At 59.8% G+C, this 11,431-nt stretch overlaps 1 long non-coding RNA gene across 1 annotated transcript; it reads left to right on the plus strand.

Annotated features, from left to right (window-relative positions):
* The first annotated feature begins 6,978 nt into the window (after positions 1–6,978).
* On the plus strand, positions 6,979–10,271 carry LOC123382850. Its single transcript, XR_006591920.1, has 2 exons — positions 6,979–9,571; positions 10,216–10,271. It is a non-coding gene; the product is annotated as an uncharacterized LOC123382850 (long non-coding RNA).
* Positions 10,272–11,431: the final 1,160 nt, after the last annotated feature.

An 11,431-nucleotide genomic window follows, 5' to 3' on the forward strand; every position in this document is an offset into this window, starting at 1 on the left:
GCAGTTCCTGCTAACTGGGGTCCTCCGTTGGGGGTGGGCTTAAAGCTTGGCCGGGAGACCAGATCTGGGGGTGGGGGCGGGAAGCCCCCCTTGCGAAGGCCATTTGGAGCCCGGTGGGCTGGGGGTGTCGGGACCGCCGTGAGCTGGGCTCTCACTGCTGGCTCTCGCCGCAGCCCTGCGTGGCCCTGACCCCCTGACTCCCTTCCCCTGTAAAAAAAAGCCCGTGACACCTCCGTCCCCCGCTGTCTAAGCGGGGATTTAACAAGAAGACACCGAGGGGGCACCCAGCGAAGAGCCTGTGTCTGGAGCCTGGCTTCTAGGCGCCCTCCCCGCAGGGGACAGGCTTCGGGGAGGATGGGGGCAGGAGGACGCCCCGGGTGACCCCAGCCGCGGAGACACCCCCGCGGAGGAGAGCGCGGCCGAGGAAAGGCCACCAATTTAGAGATCCACTTTCTGCCACTACGGTCACCGCTGCTCGCGACTCGTCCGTCCGCTCTGCGACCGGAGCTGCGCCAGCCTTTCCCACGGTGTTGTCCCCGTTCGCAGCGGGGGACACCGAGGCACAGGGGAGGTGAGTTGTCCAAGTTCACGCGGCTGGCGCCTGGCGGAGCTGGGACTCACGCCAGGCCAGTCTGCTCCCGGGAGGGCTGATCTCTGCCACTGCAGTGTTTTGTCTCTATTTTTTTTTTAAAGGCCTAAAAAGAGAAGGTCCCGCGTCCCTGCTCGCGGGACTTTCTGTCCAGGACCATGTCCCGGGACCCCTGCCTGTTGGCCCCGAGGACTCCGTCCGTTGACCCTGCAGGGCACAGTCCTGTTTCCAGGACTTCAGAGTCATTGCAGGCTAAACTCTCCCCTCCTCCCCCCTCCCCCTGTCCCCTTCTCCCTCCCCTTCCTTCTCCCTCCTCCTCCCCCCTTGGCCCTCCTCCACCCCTCCCCCCCCCCCCCCCCTTCCTCCTCCTCCTCCGTTAACATCTTGGGATATATTTACTCAGAACAGACTGGTTTCTTTCTGTCCTTGCTTCTCACTTGATGTTTTCCCTTTCATTTGTCAGTTTGCAAAATGACGAATTAGTTTATTAGCATCCTTAACTGATAACCGATTAGTTTCTTTCTTTCTTTCTTCCTTTTTTCAAGTTTATTTATTTATTTTGAGAGTGTGGGGAGAGGAGGAGGGAGGGGGAGAGACCGAATCCCCCAGCGGCTCTGCACACGGCACGGAGCCCGACACGGGGCTCCGTCCCATGAACGGCGAGATCCTGATCCCGAATCAAGAGCTGGACGCTCAAGGCTCAGCCACCCTGGCGCCCCTCTTTCTATTTTTTATAATGCCACTGCAGGTGCACAGACTTAAATACGCTTGACCTGCTTCAGTCTCCTGACGCCCCTGTCCTTACTGCCACACGCCGTCCTGTCTCTGGCGGGGACAGCCTCTTTGCGCTGGCTCCGGAGTCCTTCTGACCTGCGCCCCGGGGGTCTTGGGTGGCGTCCTCGCTATCTGGGGCGACAGCTTGGTCCGCCGCGTCATTTTCAGGGGCCCATCTGTCAGCGATGGTGGGAGAGGCCTAACTCGTTTTCCAGGATCTTCCTCTGATGTCCCTTTCCCCATGGTGGGGGGGGGGGGGGCGGGCGACAGAGGTGGGGGTAAGTCTGTGCTAGGTTTCAGGCTTGCTCAGGAGGTTTGGGCTGAGTTCCTCTGGGCTGGGGGCCGACCCGGGGGGGGCAGGTTTCCCCAAGAAAGGTGAAAGGCTGGGCGTGGGGGCTCCTCAGGGGGGCCATGTCCCCCTTGGAACCCCGGGGGTGTCAGACCCTTGCTGGGGCAGCCGGTGGGTGTGGGAGGCCAACCGAGCCGCGGGCTTGGGACGCTCCAGAGTCCCTGTTCCCGAGCATAGCTCGTGGGCCATGCCAGCCCGGGCCTCGGGCCTCTCAGGAGCCACCTGTGAGGGCAGGCTGGAGACCTTTCCTGGTTTTCCTATGAGTTCTGTCCTCTAATCTCGCACAGCTCAAGGAGGGGAGGCTGAATCTGACACGGCCCAGAGGCTGCTGTCACACACGAGGGCTGTCGTCTGTGACCGGGTCCCCAGTGCTGACACCCGCTGATTGGGACACTTTGTTCCCTGGTCCCGAGGCTCTGGGGACGGGAGGCTGTCCATTCTCCAGATGTGGACGACAGGAAGGGGAGGAGTTCTCTTTAAGACCCTTCATCAGTGCAGCGATGTGGAGGCCCCTCTACGCCCTGTTGCCCCGAGAACTCCAGTCTCACCCCTGCGGCCCTCCCCACCCCTCCCCACGACACACCCTGCAGGTGGAGGACCATGCCTGGGGCTCTGTCGCCTCTGGGCCTTGGCACCGCGGCCGTGTCAGTTCGGGTGAGATGGCGGTTGCACGTGACAAGGGTGACACACGAGGGGTTTGAATATGCCGTTCGTCCCTCTCGCGTGTGGAAGGAGCCGGAAGGAAGGCTCTCCAGGGCTGGTCTAGCTGCGCCACAGCTGTCGGGGAGCCAGGCTTCTGTTGACCCCCCGCCTGCCATGCTTCACAGCTTCCCTCCTGACGCCTGCTTTATGGCACAGAATGGCTGCTGGGATTGCAGCCATCGAGTCCATATTCCAGGCGGGGACGCCAGGCTGCAGGGGAGACGGGACTCCTTCTACGAAGCCCTGGGCACTTCCATTCAGACCACATTACTCACCAGCAGCCACAAGGGGGTCTGGGAAATGCCGTTCCTCAGCCGGACACTGCCCACCACCCAAAATGGTACCTAACCATAAGAGAGATGGACGTGTACCCGGCGGGAGCGGGTGACCTCGGCCACTCAGCGTCCTTTCCCACCTTCCGGATTGCTCTGCTGACCTTTCCGCTCCCCGTTTAGACACTGCTTCTTCTAGAAGCTTCCCCGGCCCCAGACTTGCTGGTGTTCACCCAGTCTCGCACCTGCCGGCTCACCGGTCTGACTCTCCTCTTCACCAGCGAGCTCCAGGAAGGCAGGGGCCGGAGGCGCTCCCCTCATGCTCATGGAGGCTGGGGCAGGAACGTTCTGGAACATTTCACGCGAATTCTCCCCGTTCGGGATGCTGTTAGAGCCCCCAGTCGATCTTGCTGGTTTTTGCGTCTGAGTCATCACCACAGACGTGTACCCAAGTCTCGTCTTTTTATTTTTTTGAAAGAAAAAGCGTCCCCTCCCCAACCCCTGGGGACGGTGCCCGACTGGCACCCTCGCGGCTTTGGGGAACGACTGGCGCACCCTGAACGGCGTTTGCGCCTGTTTCGCTGCCAGTCTGTAGGGTAATAAAATAAGAAGTAATTTGGAAGCGGCCAAGAACTTGAACTGAAGCACGGTCCCGTTTTGTGCCGAGAGCCAAGCTGTTCTGCACAATTTGTCAGCCGGCCAGGCCTCTGTGACTGTCTCAAGCCAACCTCTCCTGACTCGCTTCTCCTAACGCGATTCTAAGCGGCGGGCTCCCGGTGTCCCCAGTAAAGATGTTTTCTCCCTCTCAGCTGAGCCGGCTGGTCTAGCCTCCTGGCGGGTGGCCGGCCTGGAACAAACACTCTGGGCCGTCCCATTCCAGAACCCTCCCGGAACCTCGCTGGCGGAAAGTCTATCGGTGGTTTTCGGCCATTTCTATCACAGCAGGACAACTCGCTCCGAAATGCGGTGGCTTGAAATGACTATTGTTTCTGGGCCGGTGCCTTGCGGAGAAGGTGACCGGCTTTGGTCACCCATGCGGGGGCCCACCTGTGGCCGGCGCACGCGCAGGGGCCTGTCGTGTCCACCCACTGCCCCCCCCTCCCGTTTGGTCCCCCACCCGTCCTCCCCTGTTTGGTACCTAACTTGAGCTTTGTTTAGCACGGCAGCTGGCTTTCAAAAGGGGCTTTCTTTTTTTAAAGTTTATTTATTTATTTTTGAGAGAGAGAGAGAGAGAGAGAGTGTGTGTGAACAGGGGAGGGGCAGAGAGGGAGGGAGAGACAGAATCCCAAGCAGGCTCCGGGCCGTCAACCCAGAGCCCGACCTGGGACTCAAACACACACACACCGTGAGATCGTGACCTTGAGTGGAAACCAAGAGTCGGACGGTTAACCGACCGAGTCACCCAGGCGCCCCCAGAAAGCGACTTTCTAAGGGAGGAACCCCCAACTTGCAAGGTCCGGTCAGGCCTCCTGACAGTGAATATCCGATTGGTCACAGCAAGTCACATGGCCGATCCGAGAGTCACGAGACAGAGGAACACGCAGGGGAACACACGGATCCTGGGAGGCGCCGGTCCTTGGGCCCCCAGGGTAACAGTCTACACAAGTGGCCTCTGAGGGGAGTGGCCTGGGGACTCTGTGTCCCTCTTAGCCCAGGCCACACGTGACTTACTCCTTGAGTCCGGACGCAGGGCCAGTGGGTGAGCGTGGCAGGGAGACTGAGGACAGCTTCACAGCAGCTGCTCGGTGAGATGTCTGCTTTGGAAGAGAGTGAGTTCCTCATCACGGGAAGCATCCAAAGAGAGCCTGGACCACCTCTCGGTGGGGATGGACCGAGCCGGGACCGTAATCTCCTTCCAGCCGGGTCCGATGCCCTTTGCAGCGGGCCAAGTGCAGGGTCCCCCAGATAGCAGGTCCCCGTGTCGGGTCACCTGTGGTGGGGACGCGCATGGGGTCGGGGGAGGGACGCAGGGCCGAGGGAGGTGAGCGGGGCGGCCAGGGTCCCGCGGCTCCAGCATCCCGCACAGGGCTGTACCTACAGCGTGCGGGTCCGGTCCCGGGGTGATGGGCCTGCTTCCCCAGGAGGGGGTGGCCCCGTCCGCCCAGACGGCTGTCATGACAGGGCCCCCCTGGGGGGACCGAGGGAGAGGGGGGCGCGGCTCCGGAGCCAGATCTGATGGCCCTTCCCCTACAGCCCTGCAGTGACTCAGGAATGACCCCCTCCTCAGGGCAGCTCCAGGCAAAAGCTTTCAGGGAGCAACAGGGCCCTTTCCACCGGGAGATAAAAACCGGGTGGCCCCCCCCCCGCCACAGTTGACCCCCCCATGTGCGGCGCCCCCACCCCCTGCCCCAGGGCGCTCTGTTGCTGTCCCACAGGATGCCAGCGTAAGGGGACAACACACATCGGTCTCGCGCAGCGCGGGTGGGGCAGGAGCCGGGCGCGGCCTGCCCGGGTCCTCTGCTCGGGGTGTCACCAGGCTGCGAACCCCGCGTTAGCCCGCCTCGTTCTCTCCGGAGGCTCTCCCCGGAAGACCCCATTTCCAGGCTCACTCTGGAAATTCTGTCCTTGCAGCTCGGGAATGCGAGCTGTGCTTTTGGCTGGCTTCGTGACCGGAGGCTGTCCCTGGCTCCCTGCCACGTGGGCCTGGTCAGCACAGCCTCAGACTATGGCCAGAGCCTGTCACCTCGGGGAGGGCCCGGTTCTGCTTTAAGGGCATTCGCCTGATTAGGTCAGGCTCACCTGGGACAATCTCCCTTTATTTAGTTTCATTTATTTTATTTTATTTTTAATGTTTATTCTTTTTGAGAGAGAGAGAGAGAGAGAGCGCGAGCAGGGGAGGGGCAGAGAGAGAGGGAGACGCAGAATCCGAAGCGGGCTCCAGGCTCCGAGCCGTCAGCACAGAGCCCGACGCGGGGCTCGAACCCACGGAATGCGAGATCGTGACCTGAGCCGAAGTCGGGTGCTGAGCCAACTGAGCCGCCCAGGCGCCCCGTGTTATTGTCCCATTTTAAAGGTGTGGAAACTGAGTCTCAGTGTCTTGCTCAGGGTCTCATGGTGGCTGAGAGGCAGGAGCCCTCCTGGCGTGTCACACATGCCGCTGTTCCTCACCGGCTGGAGCACCTGGTTTTCCCTGAGCGCGTGCCTGGCTCCTCCCTGGAGTGCGGCCACACACGGGGTCTCTGAGGCAGCCCCTGGGGGCCCCGGGAGGGCGGGGGTGGGACGGGGCAGGAGGGCTGCCCAGGGCACAGGCCTGAGCCGGCTGCTCAGGAGGGAACCACCACCGCCCCCCCCCCAGCCCCCGCCCCCCCGGAGCTAACTGCCCAGAGTCCCGGAGCTCTGTGTCCCCATGTGTCATCACGGGAAACATGAGCCCCACAAGTGGGTGAAGCAGCCCAGCCCTGCCTGCTGCCCCCCCTCCTCCCTCCTGGGTGCTGGAGGGGTCGCCTGGGGGAGGCCACCAGGCCAGGACCCCCAGCATTAGGGCCAGAGGTCAGTGTTAGGCATTCAGCCGACGGACTCGGACACAGGTCAGTGGGGGGACGCTGGGTCTCTGCACGACCCATGGTCAGCGATGGGGGATGTCCAGGCTGCGGGACTTGGGGTTGCTGGTCTTTGTTTCCTTTTCCAGCTCCTTCCTTCCTCCCTCCCTCCCTCCGTCCTTCCTCCTCCCTCCCTCTCTCCTGCCTCCCTCCCTCCTCCCTTCCCTCCTGCCCTCCCTCCCTCCTTCTTCCTTCCTCCCTCCCTCCCTCCCTCCCTCCCTCCCTCCGTTCTTCCTCCTCCCTCCCTCTCTCCTGCCTCCCTCCCTCCTCCCATCCCTCCTGCCCTCCCTCCTGCCCTCCCTCCCTCCTCCTTCCTTCCTCCCTCCCTCCCTCCTCCCTTCCTTTCTACTTAATCCCAGCAGAGTTAACACACGGTGTTATATTCGTCCCAGTTGCACAATACAGTGATTCAACAAGTTTATACACCACGCAGTGCTCAGTGTGACAAGCGCGCTCTTAATCCCCGTTGCCTATGTCACGCTGTCACCTTCTTAGTTAAATGCCAGAGTCGTGAGTACAATGGTGCACGAGCCGCCCTGCGTCCCGGCACCCATCACCTTTAGGATAAGAGGCAAGCTCCCTCCGTCCGTCCGTCTGTCCGTCCGTCCGTCTCTCCCCTTCCCCCACCCAGACCCACTCCTCTCCTTCCTTCTCCCTGGCTTCTCTCGTCCCCCAACGACTCATCTCCTTCTAGGACACCCACTGCTTCCGAGAAGACATCAGTGGCTGGGGGTGGGGGGTGGGGGTGGGGGGGGCGCGGGGAAGCCGAACGAGAAAATTGCGCGGGGAGACAGGAATTGATTGGTGCCCGCACAAGTGGGCGAAGTCAGTCCACACTGATCGAACACCCGGGATGTGCAGCCTCTGTGCGAAGCCCGGGTGTGGGAGTGTTGCAGCGAGGGGGTGGGGGTGGCGGTGGGGCAGAAGGTTCCAGAAGCCCAAGCTGGCCGGCCTCACAGGAGGGGAGTGGGGGATGAATGGTCTGCGTCCCTGCCCCAACCGAGCGGCCCCACCCCTACTTGGGTTTCTGGGGAGGGAGAAGAGAGGGAGATTAATTCTCAGGTTCCGGGGTATCTCCCTCCCCTGTGCTCCTGGCTCCGCCACGTTTTTCTCTGTGACCTTCGGGCTCGAGGCCAGAGGTCTGTCCCCCACACCCTTAGCCTCAGGGACAGGTGGGGAATAGGACAGCAGGGAGCCCGTAGTCGGTGGCCACAGACCGCGGCAGAGAAGAGGAAAGGTATTTTGAGGTCACCTCATTTTTTTCTGTCAGTCACTTTGCTTTATTGCCTGGATCTTCAGCTGTAATTACTGGGAAACGCAAACCCGATGCCCACCAGATTTAATCAGGAGAGCTGGCTTATAGATTGATACAACTTAATAGATTTATTAGGGGCTGTGCAGGCCCCATGGGGAGTAGGCCGAGTGAGGCCTGCCTGCCTGCTGTGTTCGGAGGGAGGAAAGAGTGAAAGCCAGGAGGTGGGGGGAGGGGGAGCCGGGGTGAGGGGAGAGAGAGGGAGAGACACAGGAGGACCCGGACGGGGATGGAGGAGCGGGGGCTGGGGCAGGCAGAGAGGAAGGGGGCCCAAGGCTCTGGAACCTGTCTGGCCCCGCTCACTGTTCAACTTTGCTGAGCTGCAAGGTGTTCATCTGTGAAATGGGCATAAGGAACGCCTCCCCTGCAGTGAGTGTGTGTGTGTGTGTGTGTGTGTGTGTGTGTGTGAAACAGCTGGGCGCGGCAGCCTCCGGGGCCCGTGTGGCCACGGAGCGCTTGAACTGGGGCCTGCGGTGGGGAACCGGATGGTAAAGGGACTTGGGTCCAGGCGCCAGCGCGCAGGGTCTAGGAGTCCTCGGATCCCCAGAGAGTGCACGTCCGCCCCGTTGCAGCAGATCGGAAAGGCCCTGGCTCTCCTGTCCTCTTGACGGCATCTGACGCTTTCCTTGGCGACCTGGTCCGAGGCCGCAGCCTTCCCAACCTTAGAAACACGGAAAACTCTTGCGTCCGAAGCAGGGCTCCCCAAGGGCAGCGCCAGCTCTGAGGGGCTGCTGGGGGGTCCCTGAAGGAGACGGCGGTCTCTTTCTCCCAGGCCTCGCTAAGCCTGTTGGACGGCCACCCCAGCTCAGCTTCCTGCAGCGTGGATTAGCTTCTGCACCGGCACCTGTGCCTCTGAGCGTGCCTTCCTGCGAGCACTGGCTCTCCAGACGCTTCCGTAAACAGCTGGTGTCCAAATCTCGACAGCCGGGTCTGATTACCGCTCCGTCGCCAGCGTTACTCTTACGCTTACCCCATTCCGTGAGAACACAGGAGACCCGGAGGGGCAGCGCCCCTCCGTCGGGACAGGGGCCCGCTCCGAGCCCGGCACAGCGCGTTGGCTCCAGGGGGGCAGTGCGGAGGGCAGACGTCCTTACGGGGCGGCGGGGGAGAAGTTGCCTCCACGAGATAGCAGGGACGGGGGCCACCTGGTCCAAAGGCCTGAAATAACCCTCCTCTTCTAACTTGTGAGCTGAGGCCACACTCGGTCTCCCGGAAAGGGAAGGCTGGGTGTGGACGTGGACGTTCAGCAAACGGGCAAGCGGAGGCAGAGGGAGACGACGCGCTCTGACCGGGGTCCCACGGCTGGGTAGGGGTGACGTGAGAGGGGGGCACAAGCTGCGCTGGGCTCTCTGTCTTTGAGCTCACGCTTCCTGGGAGTAGGTGCATCTGGGAAAGACGACCGGAGGCCGTGTCCACGGAAGTCGGCACGGGGCGGGAAGAGTCCAAACACGTGGCTCCCGCAGGTCGAGATCCGTGACCTAGAAGGTTAATGATCAAGAAGCCCAGTCGCTGTCGTCGTCGCAGACAGAGGTCACTACTACAGCTGTGTGTCCAGCACGCCTCCCCACACCCCTGCTCTGGCTACGGTGCCACTGATTTCTCTGGGGGCCCTTCTACCCACTCCTTGAGGGCGGAGGGGGCTGTCGGTCCCAGAAAACCCCTCATCACGGGCCTGGCCACTTTTTGTACCCGGCCACAGTGACTGAGCCAAGAGCCCCTGGAGAGAGACGTTTCCTTCCTTCCTTCCAGAATCCGAAGCAGGCTCCGGGCTCCGAGCTGTCCGCACAGAGCCCGACGCGGGGCTCGAACCCACGAGCCAGGAGATCGTGCCCCGAGCCGAAGTCGGACGCTCAACCCGCCCCGAGAGACCTCTCTCTCTGCTGGGCTTGTTTGGGAAGATGTGAGTCTGGGGCATTCAGAGGCCATCTTCCTCACCGCATGGGGAGACCCAGTCGGCCGAATGAAGCCACACAGAGTGGAGATCGTTTGAGAGAGACACAGAAAGCGACAGAGAGAGAGGCATTCGTCCATTAGGTAACTTATTGATGTGACCCGGGGCTTCTCCGGGCCTCCCGGCCCCACGAGCATATTGTGTCAGCTAGGGTTCAACTAGAGAAGCAGAACTAGCAGAATCATGTAGATTAGACAGACAGACAGACGACAGAGGGATGGATTTGTCAACATAGGGGCCGGCTGAGCAAATCTGAGGCCCACAAGCCAGGCCCTCAGGGTGGGATGTTCACAAGCAGGCTGGAACCCAATGGCAAGGTCAAAGCTAGGTGTCCACAGGCTGCGGTGAGAAAGGAAGACCCAGGGGGAAGGGAGGAGCTGGGCGGCTCAGAGTCTCCCTCAGAGAAGGCCTGTGCCCGCCCTTGACGCCTGATTAAGTCAGGCCCACCCAGGGCAACCTGCCATTGACTAACTTAAAGTCAACCGACTAGGGGTTTTAACACACCTGCAGAACACCCTCGCTGCAGCACCTACATTATTCGTATTTGATTGAACGCCTTGGGGAGGGTGCATGGAATGGCCACACGCCCCCCTCTGTCCTCCAGCCCTTTGCAGAGATCGTCACTTGTAGCCCACCCCGAATGGAAGCGGTTCTGGGGACTGTAGTTCGGCCTCGCCATCATATCCATAAATTCTTTTTTTTCTTTTTTCTTTTTGTATCCTGAAAGGTAAATTGGGGTTGGCTTTCCACCATTTGGGATGAAAAAAAGCTCCTCATTCCGTTGCTGTGTCTCACGTGCCTTACGTATGTTCTCCCGCTTAATCCTCACTCCGACGCGGAGGAGACGGGGATTATTTCTAATTTCGGAGACCGCGGCTCAGCAGGGTTGAGAAGTCATTCAGAGACACAGAGCTCCAATAAGGTCTCTCTACTGCCAATGCTACGATGCTCGTCTTCGCCCAAGGGGCCACCCCAGTGGCGTATGAATTTCTTGTGCAGTTTGGAAGCTGATCTCAGCAAAATAATTTTGTTTTTCAGCTAAAGAGAGTTCCAAAGCGGAGGTACTTTATTCTGCTGACAGAACAAGGCCAAACAACATTTTTAAGTGTACTTTAAAGCTTTTTTTTTTTAAAGTTTATTTAGTTTGAGAGAGAGAGAGAGGGAGCAGAAGTGGGGAAGGGGCAGAGAGAGAGAGAGAGAGAGAGAGAGAGAGAATCCTAAGCAGGATCTGAGCTGTCAGCACAGAGCCTGATGCAGGGGTCGAACTCATGGACCATGAGCTCGTGACCTGAGCTGAAGTGGGACGCTTAAATTACTGAGCCACCCAGGCACCTCTTTTATTTTGTTTTGTTTTATTTTATAGTTTATTTTATTTTTCATATTTTTATCTTCGTGACCCAGTGCCCAGCCTGGATATGTTGTTCTTTGGCTGATGTAACCGTTTGAGACGTTTGCCCTGTTGTGTGGACATAGTAGAAACCCCTCGCGGGAACGACAGAAAAGAGAGAAAGCCCACAGGAACAGTATCAGGTCAGGACCGAAACAGGAGACATCATTACGGATTTTACAGACACGAAAGAGATAAGAGGGTATTATAAACAATTGTACGCCGACACGGTCAATAATGTGGATGAAAATGGACACGGTGGGAGAGACTTTTGCCCTGAGACTCCGGCGAGCCTCCTCTCCCTCCGCTGTAAATGATACCTCCTTAAGTATTATATGGAAAAAGGTGGATGTTTTACAACTAGACAAAACATCCTGCAGGCACTTTTGGGGTCTTACCACCCCCCCCCCCACATTTGACACTGCTTAAACATCTGGCTTCCATGAGACACTCTTAGTGTTTATCCTTTTAAACTTCCTTCTCCCCCCTTCTTTCCTTCCGCCTAATTCCATGGTGCTAGGGACCCTCTGGTCCCCCAAACCACATCTCATGATGG

This window comes from Felis catus, chromosome F1 (assembly GCF_018350175.1).
Source record: "Felis catus isolate Fca126 chromosome F1, F.catus_Fca126_mat1.0, whole genome shotgun sequence".
In the NCBI taxonomy this organism is placed as follows: Eukaryota; Metazoa; Chordata; class Mammalia; order Carnivora; family Felidae; genus Felis; species Felis catus.